Source organism: Mesocricetus auratus, unplaced genomic scaffold (genome assembly GCF_017639785.1).
Source record: "Mesocricetus auratus isolate SY011 unplaced genomic scaffold, BCM_Maur_2.0 Super-Scaffold_100676, whole genome shotgun sequence".
NCBI classification, from domain to species: domain Eukaryota; kingdom Metazoa; phylum Chordata; class Mammalia; order Rodentia; family Cricetidae; genus Mesocricetus; species Mesocricetus auratus.
In genome coordinates, this window is record NW_024429266.1 from 19,725,237 (window position 1) to 19,731,207 (window position 5,971).

At 39.7% G+C, this 5,971-nt stretch overlaps 1 pseudogene; it reads left to right on the forward strand.

The window, feature by feature from the left end:
• The first annotated feature begins 1,425 nt into the window (after nucleotides 1-1,425).
• On the forward strand, nucleotides 1,426-1,908 carry LOC101826381 (annotated as a pseudogene).
• Nucleotides 1,909-5,971: the final 4,063 nt, after the last annotated feature.

The following is a 5,971-nucleotide window of genomic DNA, read 5'->3' on the forward strand; positions in this document are numbered from 1 at the left end:
CAATGAAATATGATCATATCCACCATGCCCCATGCCCCATTCCTCCTCCTCTTGGAGGGGAGAATGCCTTTTTTAAGTATTGATTCATAAAACATTAAGCAGAAATAAAAATAATCCTTAAAAAGCTGGATAAAGCCTGAGATAATAATGAGTATGAAGGAAATGTACAATGTATAAACACAGTGTAGTGTGTTTGTAGCCTCTGCTCAAAAGTTTTAATTACAAAAAAAATATGTTTGTATTGAGTATGTCTAGGAGGATACATAAGAGACTGGGTACCTAGAGAACAAGACAGAAAAAAAAGACTTAAATTTTACTGTCAACCCTTTTGGACCTCATGAATTTTGTAGGATGTACGTATATTACATCTACAAAAAAAATAATTCAAAAAAATTTAAAATATTCAGTGGGAGGAAATGAAGGATTCTCTAACTCAAATCTGCAAAGTGTGCAAAAATGTTTATCTGTTCTCTCTCCCAAGGCAACATTAAGAAGATGTTAAAAGAATAAAAATGATATAAACTCACTGCAATGAAAAGAATAGGAGAATAGCTATTAGCAAGTGAAATATTTCTAAACATTTCTGCAAGAGGAAAAGTGGATAAAACATTCCGAAGCTGGGCGAGAGAAACTGTAGTCTAGAAAATATGACGACAATGGGAGGCTGCAGGCAAGCAGGGAGAAAATCTCCCCAGGCGAGCCTAGAAATCACCCTCCAGCCTCCAAGACCAAGAGCTGCAGACGGGACGTAGACCCTGAAGGTTATTAGGAGTCCTCCCTTAAACCTTTAATCACACTGCTGGAAAATAAGTGCCTTACTGCTTCCACGCCAAAAACAAATGTTTAAACAAAGGGTACTTTTCTAAGGAAAATTACCAAAATAAAGCAAATAAATGGAGATAGTGATATTTGGGGGCTTTCAAAGGTTTAGGGAGTCCTTTACATTGCATAATTAAAGAATGTTCAACCTGAAGGCAGCCTCACCACACAGTCATCCAAAAAAACATATGAGCATTGGATTTTTTTCTTAGTCTTAAACATGATGGATGACCAAAGTCCATTATGCGCTTGTACTTGAGATGAATGCAACTTAGAGGGAAAATACTGAGATAAGGCAGGAGAAAATTAACTCTGGAGGTGGTGCGGGCTACTCAGGGGACAGAAGAAAATTTTGAAATAAAACTCTATGATGAATGGTACAGACTCGCAATCCCAGAACCCAAGAGGCTACGGTAGGAGAATACTGAGTTCCATGCTGGAGTTACATAGAACAATACCATGAAAGATGAGTGGGAAGAATCTAAAAATTCACAGGTTATAACTTCACATACATGCTCCCATTAGTAGGGGAGAAAATATTATTTTAAAAATCAATGAAATAGGCTTTTCAGACGCCGCTGTCCCCTCTCACCTCTTCCTGCAGCCATGGTCAACCCCACCGTGTACTTCGACATCACTGTGGATGGCGAACCCTTGGACCGCGTCTCCTTTGAGCTATTTGAAGACAAAGTTCCAAAGACAGCAGGAAACTTTCATGCTCAGAGCACTGGAGAGAAAGGATTTGGATATAAGGGTTCCTCCTTTCACAGAATTATCCCAGGATTCATATGCCAGGGTGGTGACTTCACTCACCATAATGGCACTGGCGGCAGATCCATCTATGGAGAGAAATTTGAGGATGGGAACTTCATCCTGAAGCACACAGGTCCTGGCATCTTGTCCATGGCAAACACAGATGGTTCCCGATTTTTTTTTATCTGCACCACTAAGACTTAGTGGCTGGGTGGCAAACATGTGACCTTTGGTAAGGTGAAAGAAAGCGTGAACATTGTAGAAAACATGGAGCATTTCAGGTCCGGGAATGTCAAGACCAGCAAGATCACTATTTCCGACTGTGGGCAACTCTAATTCTTTTGACTCGCGGCCTTCTTACCCACCAGACCATTCCCTCTGTAGCTCAGGAGAGTAGCCCCCACCCATCTGCTTGCAATGCCCTGTAATCTCTGCTCTCACTGATATTCTTTGGGTTCCATATTTTCCTCATTCCCCTCAAGTCTAGCTGGATTGCAGAGCTAAGCTTGTAATTATGAATAAAAACTAAATAAAAAAATATCAATGAAATAACAAAAAAATAGGCACTTGGAAGCAAAAATATTTAGTTAACAAATTAAATATTATGAACAAAGAATTAAAATACAAAATGATGAAAAACTCCCTCCAAAAATTGAACCAAGAAATTCTAACACCCAAGTAATACAAATTCCAGAAAGAGAACGTTTCAATTGGATAATATAAAAGAAATATAAATGCTCCAAACTTGACAACCAATTTCAAAACTAAGATTATCTGCCAAGTATCTAAAACAATGAAAATATTCACACTTGGTCCCAAGTTCTGGAAATTTCAGAGTATCGAAAGGCTGGAGAGATGGCTCAAAGTTAAGAGCACTTGGTGTACTTTCGGGATACCAAGATTCACTTCCCAGCACCTACATCAGGGGGCTCACAACCACCTATAACTCCAACTCCAGGGAATCTGACACTCTTTTATCCTCTGCAGATACCTGCTCACACCTACACATACATAAATAAAAATAAATGATAAAAAATAATATAGAAAAAACCCTACAATTATCTTCAGCAGAAAAGGAATTCATTAAATTATGAGAAACATGATGGTATCAAACTTGAGAAATTTGTGTAAATTTTAATGGAGAAGATTCTTCACAGTCATAAGCAAAGGGAGAAAAGGGTTTGGGGGACTGGACCAATAGCTCAGTGGGTAACAGTGCTTGCTGAACAATCATGGAGGCCTGAGTACAAATCCACAACAACCATGTCAAAGCCTGGGTGGAACCTCATCTGTGCCTGAATCAGTGCTGCTGAGAGTGGAGATGGCAGGATGGCTGGAACTTGCTGGCCACCAGCCTCCTCCCAGGGCTTAGCAAAAGACCCTGTCTCAAAGGATTAAGCAAATTGTGATAGAACAGGACGCCCAACATCTTCCCATGGCCTCTACACTTACACAGTAGCACATACTACACACACACACACACACACACACACACACACACACACACCCCTTAAAACTTGACAGCCATTTTGATATTAATCTGAGAGAGCAGAACAAAGGCATTGTCAGGTATATAAGAACCTCCCTACCCTTCCATGGAAAATTGCTTTAAGACGACTTACAGAAAAGCTAAGAGGTGAGCCAAAAAGAGATCAAAGGAACAGGAACCACAGCACAGAGAGTAATGAAAAGAAGACTCAAAATGACATCTCTTAGGCCAACCTAAGTAACAATCAGCCCAGATTGGAAGAAAGAGCGGCTTAGTCCAAAAATGAGGCATTGATAAGTAGGGAGACAGCAGAAGAAACTAATGCCTTTGATTTGGCCATATTCTTACTTCTGTACAGACAGGAAATAAAAGAAAAGAAAGGATTGAGAGCTCTAAGGAACAGCAAAACAAGGGGAAGAAAAAGATAATTATATCGTTTGGCTCCACAGTGGACAATATTCACAAAATCATAGTCACAAAAACACTCAAAGGCTTCAGTTTTTAAAAACCATCTGTAGACAACAAAGCACATAATTTTTACTCTGTTAAGAATAGAGTGTAACTCCACAGGTGATCTGAAAATACAAGCTGTATGAAGAGAAAAGGGCAAAGGGGAGGAGAGAAATCACAGAAAGTATTACATTAGTCTTCTATCCTATAAAACATAAGATGAGAAGATAGACATTTTGGGATGTGCCTCTGGAATTAAACTAAGATTACAAAGCAGCTGCTGCAATATAAGGAGATAACAGACGTAGTCAATCAGAGAAGGAGTCAAGAGGCATCACATTTTCTGCCCTGATAAAAAGTCTGTGGATACTGTTTTAAAAGGTTGCTTTTGAAGAGCGGTGGCTACCTCCATATACACACGCATTTCAAGAGTTCAAAGTGGAGTAGAACTGGGAGTATTAATGAGGCAAGAGATCATCGCTTTTCTAGAAAACAGTATTGTATTTTTCTTCATCTTGGTTTTTTTTATTTGTGGATTCTTTTTCCATTGTAGTTCTCTGTTTGTGACACAGAGGATCAAACAAAGCCAGGACCTTGAACATACCAAGCTGACAGTCTACCTCTCAGCTTCCTCCCCAACCCCCATATTTTTATTGTGGGCATCCATGAGTTGGGTAAAGTATAAATACATGCATAAAATGTTAAAGAGGTGCTATTACACATATGTCACAGTACGAACCATCCAAGTTGCAAGTAATTGTGAGAAATGTGAACAGGGCCAATAAATATCTTATAAGATCTTGTCAACTTGCCCTCAGTTCAATACCCAGTGCCAAAAAAGAAAAGATATAGTATATGAGATTACATAAACTTAATTATCCTCCAAATATTCATTTTCTTTGAGGTACTCTGTAGAAATAATGGACAATTTTAAAGCTATATGAAATTTCCTAGCAACTTAAAATAAAGCCATTCCCTCAAACCCCAAAGTGTTCATGAGTTAAAAAAGGGAACTAGCAAGATGACTCAGTGGGTAAGGGTGCCTGAAGACAAATTTAATGACCTGAGTACAATCACTGAGCCCATATGATAGAAGGAAACAAGTGACTCCCACACATGTACCCTGTCCCCCACATGCTTGCTATGGCACTCACATGCATGTGCACACACAGTCAGTACATAAATAAAAATGGATAGATGGACGGACAGGCAGATGGATAGACAGATGGACAGACAGACAGACAAATGTGCAAGTTTAAGCAAAAGATGGAAAAACACACAAATCGCTCTGTTTGGGAGATGAGGAGACCTGAGTCCATCTCTCACATCTAAATCCAACTCACCCTGTGATGTGAGAAATGCAGTTCTTCCTCCCTGAAGGTCAGTGAGTGTTCATGGAGAGAGAGCAGGGTGCCCTACATCAGTAGATACACTATCCACTATCTCTTGGGCAGTGACACCACCCTCCCACAGTCCCTGCTGAACATTTTGGGAGTACTTTTGATTGTCATAAAGATTGGGGTAAACTCCTAATGTTCAGGAAGTACTCCAATGCTCTGAATATCGGGGGGGGGGGTGAGGCGCTTTCTTCTATTCATGCTTACAAGGTCAAATAGAAGGGACAGAAATGTCCTAGGTTCCCAGTGGCTCCTCCTCGGTATTAGCTGTACCAAGTGAGATAAATATCTTCAATCACTATGGCCACTGAAGCATAACACTAAGTAGCTGTTATTAAGCATCCAACCAGTGCCTTATCTGGTTTCAGAACTTCTGCATATAAGTTAATTCTAAAAGTTCTTTGCCAGGGGAAAAACTCTACTTCACTTTTACAGTCTAAAATTCCAGTACTCCTGTGGAGACTTCCTTGATAGTTCATCTCTCGCTCTTCTACATAGTTTCCAGAAAGAATAAGTGGCCCTTTTCATTGTCTGCTCACACATGTATAACACACTTGCATCATGGGAACATAACTATACACCTGTAGGGTTCCTCTCCTAGTCTGAGACAAGTACCGTCCCAGTCATGTCTTTCTTATGGGTTTAGACCAAGAAAAATGCTTTGAAATCATACACATCTGTCCAGTGGGGAACTAGATGTTAAGAATTTAAAAGATTTCATTGAGTATTTTTGCATCAATGTTCATGAGGGAAATTGGTCTATAGTTCTCTTTCTTAGTTGTGTCTTTGTGTGGCTTGGGTATCAAGGTAATTGTAGCCTCGTAGAAAGAGTTTGGCAGTGAGCCTCCTGCTTCTATTGTGTGGAATGCTTTGACGAGTATTGGAATGAGCTCTTCTTTGAATTTCTGGTAGAATTCTGCACTGAAGCCATCTGGGCCTGGGCTTTTTTTGTTTGGGAGACTTTTGATGACTGCTTCTATTTCATTAGGGGTTATAGGTCTGTTTAGATTATTTATCTGTTCTTGATTTAGTTTTGGCAAGTGATATCTATCCAGGAAATTGT